This window comes from Panthera tigris, chromosome C2 (genome assembly GCF_018350195.1).
Source record: "Panthera tigris isolate Pti1 chromosome C2, P.tigris_Pti1_mat1.1, whole genome shotgun sequence".
NCBI classification, from domain to species: domain Eukaryota; kingdom Metazoa; phylum Chordata; class Mammalia; order Carnivora; family Felidae; genus Panthera; species Panthera tigris.
This window is the reverse complement of record NC_056668.1, coordinates 140,697,426-140,721,993: the sequence shown is the minus strand read 5'-3', so window position 1 is coordinate 140,721,993 and position 24,568 is coordinate 140,697,426. Positions and strand designations below refer to the sequence as shown.

At 43.7% G+C, this 24,568-nt stretch overlaps 1 protein-coding gene and 1 long non-coding RNA gene across 5 annotated transcripts in view; one reads left to right on the top strand and one right to left on the bottom strand.

The window, feature by feature from the left end:
• RARB (retinoic acid receptor beta) overlaps positions 1-24,568 on the bottom strand; it is a 172,439-nt gene that overhangs the window by 108,444 nt on the left and 39,427 nt on the right. The window lies entirely within an intron of this gene.
• LOC122230633 lies at positions 3,048-5,807 on the top strand. Its single transcript, XR_006207639.1, has 3 exons — positions 3,048-3,142; positions 3,322-3,378; positions 4,645-5,807. It is a non-coding gene; the product is annotated as an uncharacterized LOC122230633 (long non-coding RNA).

Here is a 24,568-nt window from a genome sequence, read left to right as displayed (position 1 = left end):
CATCTCCCAGAAAGAGTGATTTTTTTGTTGGTTTAGATGCTAGCCTAGTGATTACGAATTGGGCTCCAGGGACGTTTGGGTGGCTCGGCTAGTTGAGCATCTGACTCTTGAGTTTGGCTCCAGTCATGATCCCATGTTTATGGGATTGAGTCCCATGTCAGACTCCATGCTGAGCTTGGAGTCCACTTGAAATTCTCTCGCTTCCTCTGCCCTTTCTCCTGCTCGCACACACATTCTAAAATTTAAAAAAATTTTTGCTTTAAATTAAAAAAAAAATAATTGGGCTTTAGCTTGAGTGCCTGTGGATTTTAACTCTGACTCTGCTGCTTACCATCCTTGTGACATTAAGTGAGTCGGGCTAAGGCCTGTTTCCTCATTTGTAAGGTGGGGATAATGAAAACACCTACGCTTCATGGCATTACGGAGTATACCCAATTAGGGAACACATACAAAGTGTTAACCCAATGCCCAGCACATAGCAAGTGCCCAGTGAATGGTAGCTTTTGTTAGTGATGAGACCTCTTCTTTCCAAAGCTCTCTTCTGGACAGTTTCCAATATACATTTGGTATTGAAAATAAAGATTCCCAAATAGGACAGAACACGGTTCTGAACCTCTGAACAACACAGGCTATTGTGGGTGGATATCCTCATGATTCCAAAGGCCACCTCTATATATACTCATTCCTCTGCGGATTCATTCATCCAGTGCCAGTTAACTGGAGTGGATGTGGTAGGCTCTCCTGGGGCATACAAGGATATGGAAGGCAGGGCTGGTGCCCTTTCTCGACTTATCAACAACATGAAATCAAGTGAACACTCCAAGGCACACGCCACCACACGGCGTGATAAGAACGTCTAACAGAAGCAGAAAGTGAAAAAGTGCCCGGGACAGTGCCTGGCAGATAGCAGGCACACTTAAAATACTTACTGAGGTGAAGCCATAGGAATGCAAAGGAGTTAGAAGGGAGTCAGCCCTTGATTCTCACTCTAATGGAAGGGTAGGATTCAAACGGTGAGCTTTCCCCCAAGGAACATTCTGGGTCGGCAAGAGCGATCACAGGTGAGGAAATACAGGGAAGGGCCAGTGGGCCAGGCTGGCAGAGACGTAAATGATGTGTGTGTGTGTGTGTGTGTGTGTGTGTGTGTGTGTATAAGGCACAGCTGAAAGAGGTTGGTTTGGACTGGGCAGGATCTTGACAGCCATGCCAGGCATTTACCGAGGAGGCACTCGTTCTTCTGTGCAGGAGGAGGCTAGGGTCAGAACCCTATTCTGCCAAGATTGTTCAGGAAGCTGCGACTCAATGAATTAATTTAATTGAACCACGCTATTTTAACCATACTAATCTAACCATACTATTAATTTAACCATACTAAAGTAGATAGTGAGTTCTGGGCATGAATACAAACACGTAAAACCCCAAACCTGCCCTCAGGTCCGGTCAAGGATGTAGCCCAAAGAATCCTTGACTTCTGAACAACAGGGCAATCTGGCCCACATTTAACATAAAGTTACTTGTGAGAATTCATACCGCGGTGTTGTGAAGGGAAGTAGCTTTTTAGCCTCAGAGCCATTTACATCAGGTTTAACGTGCGCGGAACGCGTCGTGATTGAAGCAAGGTGCAGAGTAAAAACTTGTTTATTTAAAAAAACTGGGCAACTTGGCACTACATTAGTCCTAAGAAGCACTGGGTCAGGAGAAATCCACCCCAAAAGTAATATGGGAAGCGCATCTGTTTGCACTGGGCTTTCGCAGAGTTAATTTCTATCCCATGCAAAGTTCAACAGGGTAATTTCTCCTTCCAGAGAGAAAGAGGAGAGAGACCGTGAGGAGTGTTACTTAGTCCTCTCCGGTTGGTCACTAAAGGGAAAATATTTCAACCCCATTTCAATCAAAAAGCAACCAGGTGGCTGCCCCAGGCTGTCATCCTCTCCGGCCAGCAAGGCAGGGACCCGAGGAGGTGTAGCCTGGGGCCAGCACAGAGCTGAGATTCCCATTTCCAGCCCGAAGCAGAGATTCTGCCAGTGGGAGGCGAGTATGGAATAATCCCATCACAGCTACTTTGGGAAACACGGTTTTCAGACCAGGAAACACGTTGCCTTAAACAAACAAAAAACACCCTCCGGAGCGAGTGGAAGTCCATGCGTGACAACGTCTGAAAAGTTATTAATAGCAAGATTTGTGGGGGAGAAAGAGAAAAGTGAAGACCTTTTCACCCCACTGAAAGACAATGGGTGAGAGGGAGGGAGAAAGTAGAAAAACAGCCTACTATTTTGATGACAAACAGAGTTTCCTCCTGAGCAGGGAAGGGTGGGCATGAATGTAACCCAGAGAACACAGTGAGTTAGGGAGGGGGCCGCACTCGGCACCGCAAAGAGGAAAACAACGTTAAGATTCAGACTCCAAACAAGAAAGCTGAGTTGTCCCAAGGGGTAGAGGCTTAGAGTTATTTTTTGTTTGTTTGTTTTAAAAAAAAAAAAAATTTCCAACAGGATAAGGTTCTACTGTTGGGAATTCAGTGAAGATGAATGAATGACAATAGTGAAGCCTGAGTGCTCTGATGTTTAACAGCCATGGCTTCTAGAAGGCCCATCATTCGAGTGCCGCGTGCCGGCTCACTGGCACAGTGTCTCCTGTCCTTGCGCTCAGAATGTGACCATATAGCTTAGGCCTGTCTCCTTTCAAGTCCCTTGGACCAGAAGCTTCCTTGGCACATTTACTCTTCCCTGGGTTAGCAAGGCAAGCCTTTATTTTGGGACAGGTCTAGAAAGATGGTACTAAAGGGGCAAGGACTACAGATTTAGCAAAAACAACATCTCTGTGGGAACCAGTCATCCCGGAAGAGTGTGATGATGGCATTTTCCTGGACTGTCAGGTGCGCCCCTGAGAGCTCAACCCCTGTGAGACCCACAGGCCAATGCTCTCAATCCTTTTAATCCCCAATTAATTAAAACTCCCTGCGAAGGAATACCAATGAACAGGCAGCCCGTGTTCTTAACTAAGAACCTGAACTCACGACATCACAATCAAGGTCTACATTTCCCAAGTTTTCAATGTCCCAGGAAGGGCACCGAGCCAATGCATTCAGTTCACAGTGTCCTTTATTTTAGAGGAACGTGATCCAGGGAAGAAATGCTACCAGGTAATATAAACTGGAAACCAACAGTAAGGAGAGATTAATCAGATGGATAAAACGTCTTTTAATTTAGGTGAAAACCTGTGTTTTTAGATCTCTAAAACATGACCTTGGATAAAATAACTTTTTTAAGTGACCAGCTATCCCACGGGTCTGATTATTCTAACGCCATTCTAATCCACCAGGTTTTGGCACCAGTGATCTCAAAACAAAATTTGGGGGAAGAGAACTTCATAAGGCAGGTACGCACTACTAGTTAAACTGGCCGTTTTCAAAAAGTGGAGGGATCCGATCTGGGCAGGGCCAGCTTCGCAGGCACGTGACCTGGGCGCACACAGAGCCTGGTACTTGGAAGGGCCTCGCGCTCCGTTTGCTGCTCTGCTGTCACGGTCTTGAAATTCTCAATAACTCCTGATCGAGAGGCCAGCATGTTCATTTTGTGTTGGGTCCTGCAAATTACGTAGCCGGTCCTGGCTCTTGAATCCCCTCTGTAGCAAAGGCTCCCCGTGTTTTTCCTTCATGAGGACGTGGAAGCCTCGGGTAATCTCTCTTCTCCTGTGGCTGACCTTAAGGCTGGTTTCGAGACTGTGGATGAGACCGAATTCTACAAGTCTACCACAGTCACGCTTATCCCAAGATCTCCTTGGGTACTTTTATCAAGACTGTATCCTGGGGACCACTTCCGCTCTTCTCAAGAATTTGAGTTGAGATACGGTAGGGAGAAAAACCCTCAGACAGGAAAAAAAAAAAAAAAACGTCTGCAATGGATGATTTCACCGAGCTCCACATAGCTTTCTTTAAATCTGGTCCTGAGAATTCACTTTAAACCAACTAAAGACATCTGTTTTCTAGATTACTCGGGTCAGTTATTTTGTGCCCTTCCATGGTGAAGCCCATAGTTACCGATTTATTATCAGGATTACTCTAAATATAACTGGGCAAGAAGCCAACACATTTTAAGTTTTCTAATTCTCAAATATTTAACTGAGAAAATGCCCCAAAATAGCTCCTCAGCTACAGCCCAGGAGTTAGCAGACCCCAGGTGCTTTGCACATTAATTACTAAATCTTATCTGGACCCAAATTCAAGATCCTCATCTGTACTGAAAGGCAGGGGTGAGGGTGGGGGGAAGCAAGCAGAAGCAGACAGAGCCAAAGCATGCTCAAATATGCTTAAACTCTTTGTAGAGGAGCATAAATTTTTAAATGTCTTTTAAAAGTTTGGCATGCAACATTTTACCATCAACAAAGCCGGGTCTTAGCTCTGTCCTAACACGTGGGTTGACGACACCGGACATCACCATGGCAACTCTATCACATAATTCAAAAGCCTTTCACAGAAACCAATAATCATGAACCCCTTATATTATTTCATGATGCTAAGGGGGACCTAAAATAGAAAAGAAAAAACTACTCGTCCACAATTTGTTGGCACTTCTGCCAAGTAAATTTAATTTCCAGGGTCATTCTGGGAACTTCTCACTGGAATCTTTCTTGCTTATTTTATAGGTGGTTACGTCCCGAATCCAAAGTGAAAAGGACGGAATCGCAGAGGATGTGGGAGCAGAGGGAAGCCGGTCAGGCATTTACATTGAAGTCTTCAAGAGCCTGACAACTGTAAAATAGTGGGCATTTATTGGATGTAACCCTTCTGCTTCTCCTCACCACAGACCCTGCTCAGACAGTGCAAAAAGCTTACTAACAGTTTATTGAGAAAATACTGCTTAAGTTCCAGCTCTCAAAACGGATTCTGTCCTTGTATGGAAAAGTCACGGCGACTCGAGGATAAGACCTGATATGGCGTATCGTCCCAAAGCTGCCGTGTCTAAACAAGGGTTTAGATCATCAGCGAAATGGTTTAGAGCCTGCTGGTCCCTCAAAGTCCCATGGGTCCGTTGTGCATTCGTACTTAGCCAGGCGCTCTAGACTACAGTGTTCTCCTTTGCCTCCAGGCCTTTACACATGCTGTTCCTTATGCCTGAAAAGTCCTTTCCCTGCCTTGTCCTTGAGTTTAGGCCTGCTCCTGCTCCAAGATAGGGCCAGGTACCTGTGAATCCCATACGACCATATCGGTAGACTCTGTTGTAACGTTCACTGTTCGACGCTGTAACCATCCATCTTTGTGTCTCTTTCTTCCCCCAAAGCAGGAGAACCGTGAGGGTAGCATCTTAATCACCTTTGTGATGGAGCATGTCTAACTTTGATAATTAAAAAGTAACATGTTGCAAGTTATTTTGCTTTTTAGATATCACACGGCAGTTCAGTTCCATGTAGAAGGGGACAAAAAAGATCAGTGGAGAAAGCTACCTTCAGTAAATACAACCACCACCAAAACAGATTCAAGGAAAAGGCAAAAGGAACCGGTACTGGCAATACTGAAACTCCAATATCATAATTCAGACAGCAATACTCACTTCATGATTTATGCCAACCTCCTTTCTTTCTTACGCCAAATTAGCAAGAAATGGGCTCAAATTTCACCCACAGCTCCTCTTTCTTGATCTTTAAAATGAAAGTTGCTATATAATGTCAGCACAGTGCCCGGATTTGAAATGAAATAGGTCCCCAATGTAAAAGGTAAAGTTCTTTTAAACAACATGAACTTGCCTGCAGTTAAGCACATTACAGCTTCTACCTCAGCATTCTGCTATATAAAAATACACTCCTGGAGCTTCTGCTGTTTTGAGGACCTTAACTTCTGTACTTTCTGTACCTATTTTATACGAGAAAATTTGGAAGAACACACACAATCAATTTTTAAGTGTTACTTGTCTGCTTTTCCCTTTCACACCTGACTTTGGTTGATAAAGAGAGGAGCAGTCTTTTGATTACACTGGAGAGAAGGGGGAAAATAGGCCCAGTAATAAAAGAGGTACCTGCCAATTAGTCAGATTGTTCTCCAGTTTTCAATTAAAGGCAGCCTAATGGATGTAGGGGGACCTGTTTTATTTTCCCTAACAGAGCCCTTATTTTTAAACTCTTAGCTTCATTTTCCAAAATTGCTGGCTTTAGACAGAAGAAACATACATCTTGAACAAAAAGCTCTATGTTCTTCTTCTATTTCCTGTATCAAAATTGTATTTCTCTCCTCAGGGGCTACTTCCCATTTGTCTTCAGGATGGGTTTGCTAACGGACAGGAGTGCCTGACATTACACCACACCCTACTCTAGAAGACGGGCGATCAGATCTGCTCCCCCCAGGCCTGGAAGGCTCATGTGGGAGTTTTGGGGGTGCCTCACCCTATTTTTCTTCTCTCCAGATGACCATTCCCTGGAATTTCATTTACCCTCCTCATTTTCTTCAAAAGGACATGAAAGATACCTTGGGAGGGTGTGCTTATTCTGAACCCATCTAAGAGAACTTGCCTCTCTTAAGCATCGGCCTGTCTGTGGAATTTGGGAATGGTTTTCCTTAGATCAAACAGGACTAAGAATTTCCTTGGACACAGTTGGCCTTCTTCCTTGGAACACACGTGTTTTCAAGATTGATATTTTTATCCAGAGTTTTCTCAAATGAATAATTAGGAGATGTCCACAGGCAGGTGTAGGAAAAAGAGCTGGGCCCCCATAAATCATGATCAAGCTATATTTAACCACCAAAGGACTGAATGACTTTTTGTAAACAGTTTAGCAATTTTGTTTCTGTGGGACAGCACTGTCCCTAGACTTCGGGGATTTGTGGGGGCAATTCCCTTTACTGCCAACGGGACTGACAGCAGCTGGATAAATCCTTCAGAATTGGACGAAACACCCCTTCGGGGATGGAAAAGCAGTCATGAATCGCATGATCCTGGTCATTTGAGAGTTCATGTATCTATGGGGGAGGGGGACCTAATGTATCATATATTAATTCCTATTTGTTTTTAACATCACCCGACGTTTGCTTGGTTCAGACCAAAGACAGCTGCAAGAGACACATTAGGACTGAACACTACACCTTAGCGGGCATTAGAACAGACCTTGTAAAAACCCCAGGCAGTGACACAAAAGTAATGTTTTGATCCTGCCAAGAAAACGGAAAGTGCTTTTAGGAGCCCCTCAGAAGGAGAGTCTGGATTAATTTATAATTTTGGGTTTCCTAATGGCTTTTATGAGCTTGCTCACCCAAAGCATTTCAGAGCATCATCTCTCTGAATTTTTAATTTTTATCCGCGCTGTGCTCCCCAAAAACGCCGATCTGAATCATTGCCCCCTCATCTTGTTATCTTAATGGGGGAAGGATAGAGTATCATGCCGGCCATTCCGCATTAGGTGTCCTCATTTACAGATTGAAGGAAAAAAAAAAAAAAAGTGCCGGACATAAATTATTTAAAATCTATTGTATCAGTGTGTGTTCTGTAAGCATTCACTACCGGCAAAGCAGACAGATTATTTTTCACTTTTAATTGTGTTGATACCTTATCTGCTTTGTTGAAAGTGGAGAGTGGTATGTGAGACCGCCTCACACGCTGAGGAACAGAGAAGCGATGGGGTCTATTATTTAAAGCCAAAGTAACCCATTTAGTGGAAGTACCTTTTAACACACTGCTAAGGAAGAGAAAACCTGGAGTTGCTATTTACGTTTGTAATGTGTGTCTGTTACAAAGACGCCCATTGTGTGTGAGTGACAAGGGGGATCACCCAGCATTCCTCCCCCTCTCTGCCCTCCACATCTCAAGTGTGTGGTAAAAAGCAACATCAATTAGATGAGGTCATCTCTATGTAGGCTTGAGGACGTCGTCCTACACAAAATATTCAGAGCAATGAAAATATATTTAGATAATAAAGTTGCTAATCTGTGATGGGAGCCTGACTACAATGAAATCACACACAGGATACAAGGGATTCAATACTAGAAACTCAAAGTGAGCCTGAGTCCTTCTCCTCCCTTTGGACCTCCAAAGACCATCATCAAGAAATGACCACAGGTTCTATAGATATGTCAGCTTGTTGCCAAAAAGTACCTCGCCCTTATCTGAATTTAAAATATTCCTCCAAGGGACACCTGGGTGGCTCAGTCAGTGAAGCATCTGACTTCGGCTCAGGTCATGATCCCACGGTTTGTGAGTTTGAGCCCCAAGTCTGGCTCTGTGCTGACAGCTCAGAGCCTGGAGCCTGCTTCAGATTCTGTGTTTCCGTGTCTCTCTGCCCCTCCCCTGCTCGTGTGCCCGCCCCCCTCAAAAATAAATGGACATTAAAAAAATAATAATAAAATAAAATAAAATATTCCTTCAAAAGATGGCAACTCGGAATTCATTTGGGTGAATCTCCAGATGAGTGGTCGGGAATACACAGATAAAGACTAGAATTGTTCTGATGTAGCTTATTAAGCTGGAGGCGTGTCCTAACTCTTAAGCTTGTGTCTCCTCAGCACCAAATCCGGTACTTTACCCAGCTTTCCGTAAATATTCGCTCCTAGGGATGGGTGGAGGGTTGCATGGGGGAAATGACTCCATTTGCCAAAGATCCTCTGCCAGCACGGGGGACGGCCAAAGAGAAAAGCCAGAAGTGCAAGTCCAAAGAGTTGTGGGCCAGTTTACGCTCTGCCTTTATCTGGCTCTGGGATGTTGGGGGCAAACTACTGACCCGTCCCTGCGGCTCCATTTCACATGTTTGAAATTATCTCTCTACCTTCTAGCGCTGACACTTGAGATTTCCACCTATCTGAACAAGGAAACACACATTCCTACGCCCCCAGTATGAGCCTCGGGTCTGTCCGTTTTGTGGGACGTGTCTGGTTCGGTAAGAAGCAGAGAGCTTGCGAGAGCCAGGAGACTCCCAAATATGGGTCCTTTTCACACGGAGTCAAAATCCAGCAAACACCTCCGAGCAAAACAACCAAGTCAATACCAGTCCACAAAAATGGGCGGCATCACACGTGATGTTTGTGAGTTTCGCTTCCTCGCTGTCAAATATAATTGGTGACAACCCACGTCGGGGAAAGCCCAAAGTCAGCCGCCACACCGTGCTTACTCTCCAAACCCCACCACCCCGATCGGCTGTGTGCTTCGACTTGAACTCCTGACCTTTCCAGCAATTATCCCCGGAATCTAGACAGCCCCGTCGTCACCTCAAGTCACTGTGTGAGAGGAGCACGGCCAGGAATGTTCTGTCTCTGTTCCCGAAGGGAAACGGAGCGAGGGAGAGGTTCCTGCCTTCCTTTCCATCTGGTTTCTCCAATAAAAGGGAAAAAAATAAATGGAAATGAAAAGTATACAATTAAAAAAAATTACATTTAACTTCCTTTTGCTAATGTCTGTAAGATGATTTCTGGCCTGGCAGGAGATTCCAGATGGGCCGTATAATGAATATAATTTAATACGAAAAACCGGAGTTCAAAGAAACACATTTTTCCAAGTCGGAAGGTTGTCTCACACTGTTTAATGCAAAACACCGGGACAAGTCATTGCATTTCTTTTCTTATTGCACATTGGCCTTTCAACCTATTATCAGTGTGGCCAGACCCGAAGCCATCAAAACCAGAAGCTGTCACTCTCCGAGACGGGTCTGGACCCAGCGCATGCTCACCCAAAGGGCCAGAGACCAGTAACCATGCAATGTGTTTCCCTCCGGGGTCTCAGAATTTATACCACCAATTAAGGCCATAATGAGTGCCCCAAGTTGACTTCCTAGGAGCAAGAATTAATTAAGCACAGTATTTCTTAGGAAAGAATGACATTTTTCCAAACGAGTTCTATAAGGTGGCCGTATTTTCTGGTATTACTGTGCTTCCGTGTACGATCCTTAATTGTTAATACAAATAGAATGATCCGGGAACACGGCTTGGTTTATGTTTTTAATTTGACAGTAAAAGAAAACAATCTTTACTTTTATCCTTATTTTGGGGGCAAAGAGAATGTTCTGAGCATACCGCGTGTATGCGAAGCACAAAATCATTTACATTAGTAATATGGTATTACTTCTTTGAATTGTCAACATCACCACCAAAGAAGGAAACCAGCACTCCTATTTATAATTTCCTGCTCACCTTTCAAAAATGAAGGGTTGTGTTGTGAAGCTGTTTGCTCCCTAAATTACTTATGTTCCCATAAATTTGGTAGTGAGTTCTCTCTCTCTCACACACACACACACACACACACACACACACACACACACAGGTTTAGGATTTATTTTTTTTTCTTAACATTTATTTATTTTTGAGACAGAGAGAGACAGAGCATGAACAGGGGAGGATCAGACAGAGAGAGGGAGACACAGAATCTGAAACAGGCTCCAGGTTCTGAGCTGTCAGCACAGAGCCCAACGCGGGGCTCGAACTCATGAACCACGAGATCATGACCTGAGCTGAAGTCGGACGCTCAACCGACTGAGCCACCCAGGGCCCCTAGGATTCATTTTATAAACTACACCTCTAGTAGTCTGACCCAGAGGCTGGAAGACTCCTTCCGTGAGGGGCCAGATGTAAACTTTTTAGGCTGTGGGCCATATGGTTTCTGCCACACGTATTCAACTCCACCATGGGGCGGGGGGCAGCGGGGGGGGGGGGGGGTGGGTGGGGGGGGTGGGGGGAGGCGGATGAAAGAAGCCAGAGACCATACATAAATGAATGGGCCTGGCTGTGTTTTGAGAAAACTATATTCATAGACACTGAATTTGAATTTTACATAATTTTCATGAGTCATAAAGCAGTCTACTTTTTAAATTTTTTTCAAGTTTTAAAATGTAAAAATCATTCTTAGCTTCTGGCCATACAAAAACAGGTGGCAAACCAGATTTAGCCTGTGGGCAGTAGTTTGGCAACCAGTGATCTAACACATGTGTACATTTTTAAAGTAATCAGTAAGGTTTCAGAAAACACAATCTGTTTCTCTCTCTCTCTCTCTCTCTCTCTCTCTCTGTCTCACACACACACACACAGTCACACACAAATACAGTTTTGTTATCAACATCATGGTCTCCGAAACCACTGATGTAGTATAGCAAAAATGGCACTTCAAGCATGTATCTGGATCTGTGGACCAGAACATGAAGAAAATCTTAGCCTTGAAGAAACATTACCAGGGTGGTAGGCAAAAAGAGACCTCTCTCATGAAGAAAATTCCCACTCTAAAATACAAATCATGTCCTCTACTCCTTTAAGGAGTTAACATAGCCAGCACGGATCTGGAAATCCCTGCAGCCTACTTGCCAATTAATGTATTTAACTCTAAAGAGCAGGGGCTTTTTAATTTAGCTCATCCATCACCAACAGAACATTTTGGTAGAAAATATTAGGATTTCCAAATAACTTTATAGCTCTGTAAATTGCCAACATACCATCTGCAATTGAATTAACATTTATAACCAAACTGAAATAATAAATAAAGCAAATTACGCTGCAAATATTCGAGAGTGCCCAATATGCACTTGAGAACGATAATTAGCATTTTATAATCACGCTTCATTTTCTTTATCCAACTCCCTGTCACATTAATGATAAAATATTTTAAACTGTGCTCTATCAGCAAACGGCAGTACAATCTCTAGATTAGCCATTAACTAACGTGGAGAATGAAAACAGTTTGTGCTGCTGACATTACGTATCCAAAGAAGTTTTACTCATAATCACGTCCTCCAGCCTCCCTGGTTCTTATCTCCGTTATTTTTTTTTTCCATGCTACCAAAACAAGGCCTAGAAAGCCAATGCTTTATTTGTCCCGTCCGAACCCGAAGTGCCATGAGAGTGGAAGGTGCAGACTCTTGCCAGCAGAAAAAAAAAAAAAGAACTATGATTTAAACACTTATTATGTGCATCTGATCCAGAAAACTGAAAGGGTCTGTCTAGAGGTCAAGAAGCTTAAGTCACTCAAACGGAATAACTCTGGTCCTCAAATAATTCTTTCTGAAGTTCTCTCTCATTAGGATCCGACATCCTCAATTATGGTATGTGCAATTTTTCCCCCTAGCTTCAAATAAAAACCAACTTGACCAAATAAATCGGCAAAGAGCAAATATATATATATATTTTTTTCCAACTAGATTTTCCACCAATTAGCAACAATTCCCCAAAGTTTCTCATTATCTTTCTCTAAAATCACTCCTTTATGGTAAGTATATCCAGATGCTTTCTTGACTCTTCTCTCCTTTGTGGCTCCGCTCCCATTTGAACTTGACATTTCAGGGCTTTCTCACTGTGTGTAACTCCCACATCTCTTTGGGACAGTGCTGTTCTGGCTAATAAGATAGCCACTAGCCACATATGGCTAGTGAGAACAGAAAGTGGCTGATCCAAACTGGGAGATGCTGTAAAGGTAAAAGTAACCTCAAATCTTGAAGACTAAGGATGAAAAATAATGTAAAATCTCCCAGTAGTTTTATATTAATTGCTGAAATTGATGTTTTGGACTGTTAGATAATATAATATACTGATAATATAAACAATATATTGAAACTAGTCCCATTTCTTTTCACTTTTTTAAAAATGTGGCTACTAGAAAATATTTATCTATTTGTTTATTTATTTTTAAGTAGGCTTCATGCCCAATGCAGAGTCCAGTGTGGGCCTTGAGCTCACAACCCAAAGGATCAAGATCTGAACTGAAAAAAAAAAAAAAAAGAAAGAAAAAAAAAAAAAAAGATCTGAACTGAGATCAAGATTCAGATGCCTAGCCAACTGAGCCACCCAGGAACACCTAGGAAATTTTTCGTTATATATCACAATTGTATTTGTGGCTAGTATTCTATTTTTATTCGGTAGGGCTGGTCTACCGGGTCCTAAATGCAATGATGCCTGAAAACTTTTGTGGAGTACTGGCTATGCTACTGACCAAAATGATTATTATTAAAAGGCCAAACCAAGTAAAGCCTTTGATCAGATAAATCCTGCATGAGTCCCATCGGGCAACTCCAGACATTTCAAAGAGCAGTAAGCCTGGTCTCACACGGTGCATAATCGTATTTTTACTGAGATAAAAGTTTGATGAGCCAGACGTTCACTTGGAGATACAGAGAAAGGAAGGATGATTGTAATGGGCTGCGGTGAGCTCGGCCTCCCCATTGGTCCAGGTCCCACAGGACAAAAGAGGGGCTGGAAGCCTCATCGCAGAGGTGGGCTAGTGGCTGCGGGCTTCCGTCCTGCTGCTGGTCGGCCTGGATTAAAGTCCCATCTCTTCCTATTATTAACTGAGTGATCTTTGACAAGTCACATAACCTCTCTGTGTCTTGTTTCCTTATCTTTATTTTTTTTAAGATTAAAAAAAATGTTTACTGGGGCGCCTGGGTGGCTCAGTCCGTTAAACGGCCGACTTCGGCTCAGGTCATGATCTCACGGTCCGTGAGTTTGAGCCCCGCATCGGGTTCTGTGCTGACAGCTCAGAGCCTGGAGCCTGTTTCAGGTTCTGTGTCTCCCTCTCTCTGACCCTCCCCTGTTCATGCTCTGTCTCTCCCTGTCTCAAAAATAAATAAAAACGTTAAAAAATTTTTTTTAAAAAATAAAAATAAAAATAAAATGTTTATTATTTATTTTGAGAGAGTGAGAGGGGAGGGGCAGAGAGAAAGGGAGAGGGAGAATCCCAAGCAGGCTCCACGCTTAGGAGTTGGGACATTTAACTGAACCACCTTGGTGCCCCACTGTTTCCTTATCTTTAAAATGGGGATGGTGATGCTTTTTATCTCATGGGGTTGCGAGTTAAGATTAAATAAGCAAATGTGGGGAGCCTAAAACTACCACTGCTCACAAATATTAGCTGATACCGTTCTAACTCTTACTAGCCTAGCTGTAAGGGGAGACAGAAGCTTTCACAATGCAAACGCAAGGGGTAAGAGGTGCAAAGGGAAAAGCTGAAAGCAAAACCAAAGCGAGATCAGGAAAGCAGGCAAGCTGGCTGTAGGTGGAGCCCAGAGAAGAGTCTAGGAGGTACCGCAGGTAGGGCAAGGTGAGGATGAAAACGACGCTGCCCCTCGAGGATCTTTCGCGCGAGCCCTGCCTGGCGCTAGGCCGCACCCGCCTAACCGAGGGAGTGATCTGTTGTGCATTTTAATAGTTTGTGGATTTCCGTCTCAGGTTATAAAAGCAATAGTACATGCTGTGGGTTTCTGGACTAAGTTTTCTTTCATTCTGCAAAAATTTTTCACAAGATTTTTAATCACAGAAATTTTTTCGAAATGTAATTCTTTTATTCTCATTCATTGTGTCTTCTTAGCATCTAAAGCAGAAGTTGCAAGCTGCTCATCTGCAAGCTGAATCGAGCCAAAAGGCATGTTTATGTTTGGCTGAGACAGCGGTGGCCGGCACAGACTTTTTAAGACTTTTAAATGCGTTGCCAACATTTAAAAAGTAGATTTCAGTTACAGAAGAGACTGACTTCACGCTTCTACCTAGTGTTTTCTTGACTCATCATTGTACGGTCTGAGTGTTTTTCGGTAGTGAAATATCTGGAGAACCAGAAAAGACCCCGAAAAAGCCACAGTCCTCAAGTAATAGACTCACGTGAAATACTGGAAAAGCTATAAATGCTAGTCCCGCATTCTCATAGGGCAAAATGTGGCCCCTGGACCAGTACCCTGCATCATCTAAGAGCTGGTATGTGCAAATTCTCAGGCTCTACCCCAGACCTCCTGAACCTGAAACTCTGGGGTGGGTAGGCCCCAGCAATCTACGGGGTTTAACAGGCCATCCTGGTGAGTCTGATCCATGCTAATGCTTGAACTCCGCTAACACAGGGCAGCAATCCATGAGAAGACTTTCCCTTTCTTTGTCACACTCCCCACCGCTCTCTATTATCCCAAATTAGCCCGCAAGAGTAATGAATCAGTATTTCAAAGATGAAAGCCAGCAGCCTCAATTATCATTTGAACCTAACCTGGCTCACATCACAGGTGGAGAATCGGGTCCACAAAGGAAAGGAGAAAGGGAAATGAGCTGGAAAATGGGAGCGGTAACAGTGCGTTCTTCATAGACCTGTGGTGAAGATTAACAGAGTTAAAATACATATCCAGCACATCGGAAGTGCCAAGATGAGTGCTCTTCTCACTAAAGAAATATTGGGTACACACTACAGTGTTTATTCCTCAAAATGACACTCTGATGTTATTCTCTGTCTTCTACAGAAGATCAAACTGTGCTTCAGTGGCTTGCCAAGAAGGTGGAGCAGCCAGGATATGAACCCAGGCCACATGACTCCCAATCCGATGGCAATCACTGACTCAGGCTGAGGGCGTGCAAACCATTAATAGTAAAAGCAGGAATCACATCACTGCAATATTCCGTCTCACCAAAATCGAGTCTGTTGGGAAGGATACAAATTTCTCTTTTCCTAAGGAATGCAACCAACCTTTTGTTGTTCGGGGACAATGGTCAGTTTGTGGATCATTCAAGTTCTTTTCCAGCTTCCTGGTCCCTGCACTGCTGGGAATGCATGAAAGGAGACGGAGAGGAAGCTGAATCAGCCTACTTCACTTCCATGCGGGTATTATTCAAAAGATCTAGTAGAGGAGGGGCTGAAATATAGAGGGATTAACAGGACCTTGGGATTCTGCGATCAGTGATAATCCAGACTTCCTCTACAACGGACAGCAGGGCTTGGTAGGTGGTAACCAGATGAAATGTTTTAGCCAAGTAAGAGATCTGAAGGCTTCCAAGATCTCACAACTCTGCCCAAGCAACCAACAATGAAAGACACTTACATCGTTCTACAGATCTCCTTAAAATCCATGGAATTTGCTACTTTCCAAGGTCATCGCAAGTGTTTACGGATAAGGACTTGAATAAAATTTAGCACATTTCACAATTTGATGTTTAAATTTTAAACAGGAACAAATGAATCAAATGGGAGGGGTCATGCCATTTGTAAAAAAGGAAAATAAAATGGTCAGAGAGGAGCATGGGTTGCCTAACACTATCCTGTGCACAGCAAGGCATATAAACATATAGAATATACTACATAAACATAGTAAAACACCTCTCATTTCAGAATACAGTATATCATACTAAAACCATCACACTGTGATGGATTCACTAAGTAATTTTTAAGTAAATACCTCTGCATATTTTCTCACTGCCCTTCCCTTGACATACTGTACTTTACAAAAAAAAAATCCATGTCCAAGTTCAAAGAGGGGGGGAAAAAAAGAAGAAGAAAGACAGACAGCATTTTTTAAACAGGCCAGCCTTGGAAATATGTACAGAATTTATGCATGTTTCAAGCACTCTTTCTCCTTTGCCAGAGGGTGTAATTAAAGGCCCACAGACAACTTCAAAACTGAGGCCAAAGAGAACTCCAGTCAAAGTCAGCGGGAGTTCAGCACCCTGACCCCGCACAAGAATAGCTCGCCCAAAAAGGAATAAATAACTATCCTGGCAGGGAGCACAGGGAAACACAAGGATGGGAGCATCAAACAATAGAACCCACATTTAGTAAAAATAAAAATTCATTCAGTGGCCTAGAATCAATACGATAATAATTGTATGATCTGCTGCGAGCCAGGGGAAGGCAGGGGGCCTGAACCGGAGGCCATTCCCGGGGAGATGAGCTGGCCGCTGTCTCAAGACAGCTGGCAGAACTGGGGTCTCACTTGGGCCTTCTAGCAAATTCTTTCCCTCTCTGTTGTCACAGACACTACGCCCCGACTGTAGTTCATTTTTCCTAGTTACTTGTGAAGCAAGGAACCACTCACGGCCGCTTAAAGGTGGGTGGTCTGCAGATGGTGACCTGCCCGTTAGCTCAGTGAGTGTGTGTCCTACAGCGAAGGTTGGTGCTGGGACGCCACAGTTCCCTTGGTCTCTCCTGGTTCCCACCTGTTTTCCAAGGTGAGCCATGAGCCTTGCTAGTCTACAAAGATGCATGTTTTCCCTACAATGGGATCCTAAGAACAGGCCACTTACTTTATCTGGCATCTAACTACAGAAAGAGCCTGCGGTTCAAAACAAAACCCAGTTTGCCACAGACTGGGTTTTTCAAAAATGGCCACAGTGAGATCTCCCTTCCCAGAAGCTCTTCTCAAATGACCCCGTGGCTGTCCCCAATGAGAGGAGGGGTTATGTTCCCTCCCGTTGAAGCCGGGTGGGTCTGTGACTGCTTTAACCAACAGAATTTGACAGAAGGGACTTTATGGGGCTTCCAAGACTAGGAAATACAAAGCCACATGTCTTCCATTTTGTCTTCTGTGACCCTAGCTTTTGGACCACCGAGCCACCATGCAGTAAGTCCGATAATTCTGAGGTCACCGTTCTGTGAGGAAGCACAGGCCCTAGCAAGAAGCTACACGTCGATGTTCTGCTCCACAGCCCCAGCTCAGGTCCTTGTCAACACGCAGCATCAACTACCAGGTGCATAACTGAAGACACCTCCAAATGATTCCGCCCCCCCCCCCCCCCCAGGCGTGGAGACCTTGCCACATGCTGAATCTGTTCAGCTGAGGCACCAGAGCCCATGGAGCACAGACAAGCCATGTCCGCTGGGTCCCATCTGAATTTCTGACCCATACAACCTGTGAGCAAAAAGGAAAAGTTGTTCTACGTCTCTAAGATGTGTGATGGCTTGTTACGCGAGGGTACATGGAACGCAATTGTTTGGACGCTTCAGGGTCATTTTAACCCTGTGCAATTTTCCCCTCGTACGCTGAATTTAGAAATTAAACCCTAAAGAAAAAGGGATTTCGTCCTGCCCTCTTACCTACACAATAAGACTGTGTGAAGCAAGGAGAGATTGTATTTGGAAATCGTCAGTGAACTACGGGATGCCCTGTACTTATCGTTCTAGGATTTATCATTTCATCGTGAAAAGAAGGTATCTGTTATTTCACTGGTGTATGTGACAAATGGGGAAAGACCAATATTTGAAATTCAAAACCGGTTCAACCTGAGGCCAAGAAGTGACTTTAATAATTGATAAGAAAACAGTCACCCTTGGCAGGCACTAACGAGCCACCCCATCGGGTGGCAAAGCGAACCCAAACGTTGTACCCGCATCATCGACCCCCTGCCAGAGAGCAGTGTGGCAACAGGAAGCAAGAAAGAGGCTGTCCTACCTGCAGGACAGACGGGGTGGACGCCCCTGTATAATGTGGAGTGCTTGGAGGAGACGTCTCCTAAAAATCAAAGTGGCGTGGAAAAGGATGCTGGCTGAAACTGTCATTCTTCCTTTTTTTGTCCGTGAGGACCTTTTCAGCCAACGTCGTCCTCAACACCTCTTCCATCCGCCCCTTAGCCCCTGCCCTGTGGTCATAACTTGGACCTCACACTATCTCGGGGTATGAAAGAGTTCTAATCCCATTTGGTTTTTTTCCCATTGCTCCCAATTTTATGTGTTACAAATTGCCGCAACAGATATTTTGAGTGCCTCTATCATGCCAAGTCTGTCACAGGCACTGGAAATACGGAGGTGAATAAAACACACAAAGTCCCGATTCTTGTGGAACTTACATACTAGTGGGAGAGAAAACCAGTTGACAAGGAAATAATTGCCAACAGTCGTAAGTGCTACAAAGGAAGTTCCACTCCACTGCAGGAATCCTGGCACATCAGGACGGCTGCCAGCACCTTCTATTTCAATGAAGATTCAACAGGCCACAATGGAGAAATGTTAATTACACAGAAAAGGATTAAGTTGTAGGCCCAGACTGGGTCTGTCACATAAAGATAGAGATAGCAGATGTCCTTTAACTTCTAGGGGAGTTTCCCAGAGGGGCACAGATTTATTTAAAATTTATTTATTTATAAATAAATAAATAAATGCTCAGTTGAGCGTCCGACTTTTGATTTCAGCTCAGGTCGTGATCTCACAGTTTGTGAGATCGAGCCCTGCTTGGGATTCTCTGTCTCCCTCTCTCTTTGCCCCTCCTCTGCTTGTAAGCACTCTCTCAAAATAAACATTAAAACATTTTTTTACTTAAAATTTATTACAAAATAAAATGAGAGATACATTATGATAAAGATCAGCTCAGAGAGAGGCAGCTTGGGGTAGGACATAATTTTATTTTTGTATTTTTTTTTAATGTTTATTTATTTGAGAGAGAGAGACAGAGAGACAGAGCATGAGACGGGGAGAGGCAGAGAGAGAGGGAGACACAGAATCCGAAGCAGGCTCCAGGCTCCGAGCCGTCAGCACAGAGCCCGACACGTGGCTCAGACTGACAAACCGTGAGATCATGACCCGAGCAGAACTTGGATGCTTAACCAACTGAGTCACCCAGGTGCCCCTGGGGTCGGACGTAATTTTTTTTTCCCTAACACTAATCTGTGAACAATGCTTAAGGAACTTGTAAACCTTTTTGGCAGAAAAAAATTTTTTCTTTGGCAGAGACTAATGATATAAAAAAACAAGAGACACAGACAAATAAGAGTGGTTTTACACAAGGGGTTTTACATAAACCCCTTGCTAAGGGTGGAACAGAGTTTGATACTGATGGGGAGACAATTCTTCTTCCAGGGCATGTGAATGCAACCATATGTATGAGACAAGTGCATTGATAGTCACATGGATATGGGGAAAAAAAAAATAACCAGTGGTGATTCTTGAAGCAGAGAATGGGAGGTAAAGAATGGTAATATATACCAATATCGCCCGTTCTTCTAGACACACAGGATGATTGCATTTTTCTGTTCCATTGGCATGAGGTAGGGCCATGAAAGTTATTTTACTCGGTACATGATACACAGAAGTGACAGAGCCTCCAACAAAGAAGGGGCCTTTGTGATGGGGCGAAGAGAGGAGGCTGGCGTCCCAGCAGGCTCCAGAACCAAACACTAGTCCACACTACTTGGTGCTCCCAGATGGCTTGAACAAAAAGCAAGTGTTCAGAAGATACCACGTTTCAAATACCTAAGTCACTTTTTCTCTCCAGTTTAAATTGTTTTGTGTGTCCCTGTAGGAATTCCAGCTTTATTATTTTAAAATAAGTTATTAATAAGGGGCACCTGGGTGGCTCAATTGGTTGAGCCTCTGACTTGTGTTCGTGTTATGATCTCCTGGTTTGTGAGTTCGAGCCCCACATCGGGCTCTCTGCTGTCAGCACGGAGCCTGCTCCGGATCCTCTGTCCCCCTCTCCCTGTGCCCCTCCCCTGATTGCACACTTTCTCAAAGCTAAACACCAAAATAAATAAATAAGTTATTCAAATACTAAATGCTATAATACTTAAACATAACTTCTCTTCCATTTCCACTGTTGTTCTGTGGGCATGCCTAGACTAACTGACAATGTCTTGACATAATACAGAAAAGACTAATTCCTTGGAGGTCACTATTATCTCTCATCCAATGCTCTTATTTCTCCTGTGATAGTAGAGAAAAGGAATATACTATTTCTGAGGCCTAGAGCTCATGTGATGGATGAAACAGAATCAAATAATAAAGGAAGACCTGATCCAGACTCACTAATTCAAAAATACTCTTTTATGGTTTATTTTACTTATTTATTTATTTATTTTACATTTTATTTCTTTTTGACAGACAGAGAGAGACAGAGCACAAGTGGGGGAGGAGCAGAGAGAGACAGAGACACAGAATCCGAAGCAGGCTCCAGGCTCTGAGCTGTCAGCACAGAGCCCGGCGTGGGGCTCGAACTCACAAACTGCGAGATCATGACCTGAGCCGAAGTTGGACGCTTAAGCGACTGGGCCATGCAGGCACCCCACTCTTTCATGTTTTTTAAACCACCAGATCCATGATAGCAATCCTGTGCGCCCTCTCACAGCAAACATTCCGCACATGGGTATACCAAAACAAATGGCCTCATTAGGAGTTTATGTTTAAAAACAAGTATATTTGGTGGTGGACTCATTTAGGCTTGCTATGCAATTCACAATTCTATGCAGATGCTACCTGCCACAAATATTTACGGAAATAAATACCATATCTGTATGTGTGATGTGTACATGACATTGAAACTGCCGGTCAACAGCTAAGAATTTGCACCAAGTTCGCACTGAAACAGATTTCCCACCTAACTCTCAAAGCGGGAAATAATCACTTAAGACCAAAACACAACTGAATGAGAAATTTTACATTTAATTCCACTTTGGGAAAATAACCAGAATTCGTGGGCTCTATTTCTAATATGTTCTTCCCACAACGTCTGGCACGGGACTGGTAAGTTTCATACTTTTTCTGTCCCAGTTCAACACAACAAATACACTGAGAACTATTCAAGCATTTGAGCTTAATGTTTCTGATGCAATAATAAACATAATATATCATATATTCACATGGAATGGAGACCATCAAAAATATCTTATGGAGCATGTTGTCTGTAAATTTGCTAACTTAGGGTACCAACCACTCGAAGGAGCACCTAACACAGCAGAGCATGCCTCCGGAAACAAACAAATATCAGAAACATGCCTCCCCACAAACTCTATTACTCCGAAACTAATTATTTATGTTAATGAGGAGTAATAAAAATTAGGGCAGCCGCTCTCAAAAGTGCTTGTTGGTTAAAAGTATGCTCACGCTCCCGAAGTCCCCAGATAGAGCGTAGCTCATTTACTGTTTGAGTTTGACATATGGACGCGAGATCCAAACTCAAATTCTCATTCCCTTGAGGAGCAGTCAGATGATCCCTGCCGGGTCTGACTGATAAGGATAATTTTCACGATTTGGGGGACTTTCCAGGCCCGTATGAATAGTGGTGTTGTATATTTAGGAGGCTGCTAATTTCCGATTCAAAGGCACAGACTTGCTTGCTCACTCTAGTTTGTCCAAATTTGTGTAGCCATGAAAATGCTTTATGAAGCCAAAGCATTCTCCCCCTCACTGGCCTACCTCAGAGTTTTCTACTGCTCATTATGTTAAGGCTCACGGAACCTGGGAAATACATTTTACGTGCTCCAGTTCAAAGCTGCAGCCAGTATAAAGGATGTCTCTTCCCAGACACAGAAAAAGCCTCCATAGAAGAACTGAGAGGGTCACTGAAGAGTTTGCTTTCCCTGATTGGAATATTTACTTTGCAAATCCACCAATCTCTGTTATAAATGAAGCATTACATGAAATCCTGAGAGGGAGGAGGGAGCCCATGTTAAAACCCAAAGACTGCCTCGAGGACACTTGAGAAAAAGTTAAGCAGTTCGGTTCACTCTATGCAACTTTTTGCATTTTGACACCGGTGACTCGGCAGCAGACGCCCTGGCAGACGGGCCACCTTGACTGTACTCACGAGTTCGCCAACAAGCTCTATAAAAACAGTTCTACCTTGTACACTTCTGTAGCCTGCACTTCGCTGCTCTCGAAATAAAACAAAATCCACCCAAACAAAAATGCCCCAGGCGACAGGGCTGGCCACAGAACTGGTGCCAGAAATCTGGGCAGGACGTTGCTAGCAGAGGAATGTCATCTTTTCAATATGGAACAAGGAACAAGGCTCTAATGGGGCACGCCTGCCAGAACCCCGCTTTTTCTCTCCACCCCAGACAATGCCAGCATTGTACAGGCAGAGAGGCACATGGAGTTTTATTCCCCCCTCTGTAGAGTTTTTTCAGGGATGAGTTCTAGGGGCCACACAACAAAATCGTCTCCATACGACACATCTAGTCGCCGCTCCGAAGTGGAAAAATACCGAAGAAAGACAAAAACAAAACAAAAAGACCCAGTTCGTATACAGCACAGGAGAGATTCCAGGGGCGCCTGGGTGGCTCAGTCAGTTGAGCGTCCGACTTCGGCTCGGGTCACGATCTCGCGGTCCGTGAGTTCGAGCCCCGCGTCGGGCTCTGGGCTGATGGCTCAGAGCCTGGAGCCGGCTTCCGATTCTGTGTCTCCCTCTCTCTCTGCCCCTCCCCGTTCATGCTCTGTCTCTCTCTGTCTCAAAAATAAATAAATGTTAAAAAAAAAAAAAAAAAAGAGAGAGAGAGAGAGAGAGAGAGAGAGAGAGAAAGAGAGATTCCAACCCAAGGAAACTATCACGGGAAGAGCAACTCGGTAACAAAGAAACATCTAGGAAGATGTGTGATTTTCATGACGGGAGTGCGATTCTTGGGCTTAAGGACACACAGGTTTGGTACAACAGGAAAACAAAGCAAGGGCTTCATCTGGTGCTCCGCAGAAGGGACAGCAACATGTTTCCAAAGCTGGAGGAAGAATTGGCTTTGTAGGTCTTAATGAGAGACATATGTCAGTCTCCAACAGTCTGCTTGCCACAGGGATTTTCTGGGGTCATTCTGGCTACGTGTGATTTGTGCCTTGTGGAATCTAAGCCCTGCGAAAGGTCTTGCTCTACTGGGTAAGCCTTGCCAGTCTCTCAAAATGTCAAAAGAGGACAGATCAAGAATACAGAGATGTTTAGAATCATAAACTTTGAAAACACAGTCTGATAAGATTCAGGAAAATTAAATGCAGAAACGTATCCAAGTTGGTTCCCACAATAACCACTGCGGTAAACAGAAGTAGATTATAAGTCAAGAGCGTGGACGGTGGAACTTGGTCCCAGAAACTCTGAAGTTTTCACATCTGTGAAATGTGGGGGGAAAACCTATGCCACCTACTTCTCCAAAAGGTATGAAGATCAAATAAAAAGCCTCAGGCAGAAACTGTTAGCGCTCCACCAAATTCATTACTTCCTTCCACGACGGCAGGTCTGTACCTGGGCACAAGGCTAGACTACACGTCTTGCAATCGGTTTTGGTCATGGGAGCAGTTCTTGCCGAATGATGCATGCCACTTCAGGCCCTGGCTTTTAAGGAGCAGGCAGGCGACCTCCCCCCATGCTCTCGCTCTCATTCCAGATGATAACTAAAGACCTAGTGGATGCCAAGCTATAATGCTGGGAGGAGCCAGACTTCCTAATCCCTGTACAGAAGAGAGACGATACCAACCAGGAATACTTGCCTTGAGCTGACATGTGCAAAAGAAAAAATTCTGGACAAGATTTTGCACATTTTGGAGTGTTTCTGGTTTTGTTTTGTACTGCAGCTAAGCTCAGCCTAATTTAATTCCATATGTGAGCATGCTTTAGAAACTAAGAGGCAATATCAGTGTAAGATATTTTCACCGTTTCTGTGCTCTTACACAGGTCTGCAGGTGGGAAGAGAGGCAACCACACAGAGGGGGAAAGACTAGGGGCTCACAGCCTTGCCCTCATGAAGAGAAATAAAGGGGCTGCGAAAACAGGATGCCCTTGCCAATTTCCTTCTTATTACTTTTTTCCAAGAGTTCACCCAGGAGAAGGAAATATAGAATTGAAAGCTCTCTATTTCACCTCTCTGGTAAAAGGTTTAGAAAGAAAAAAGGCTGTAACACTCATCTCCCGAAAGTAACTAAATCACCACCGATGATGGTACAAATTTGATTTATACGGAAATGATTTTCAGTCATAGTTTATATCACTCTCAGGAAACCCTGAAAATATTCTTTTATTTCTCTGACAAAAATACACTTTTGTTTTTGTTTGGTGTAATTGTAATACATCGTCACCATTCATTTTTAGAAGACGGTCTCTAGAAATTTTGTCAAAGCAACTTCTTTTGCTTCTCATCCCTCATTGGCTTAAAATCAGAAAAAAGAGTGTTGATTTTTGATTAATTTTTTTT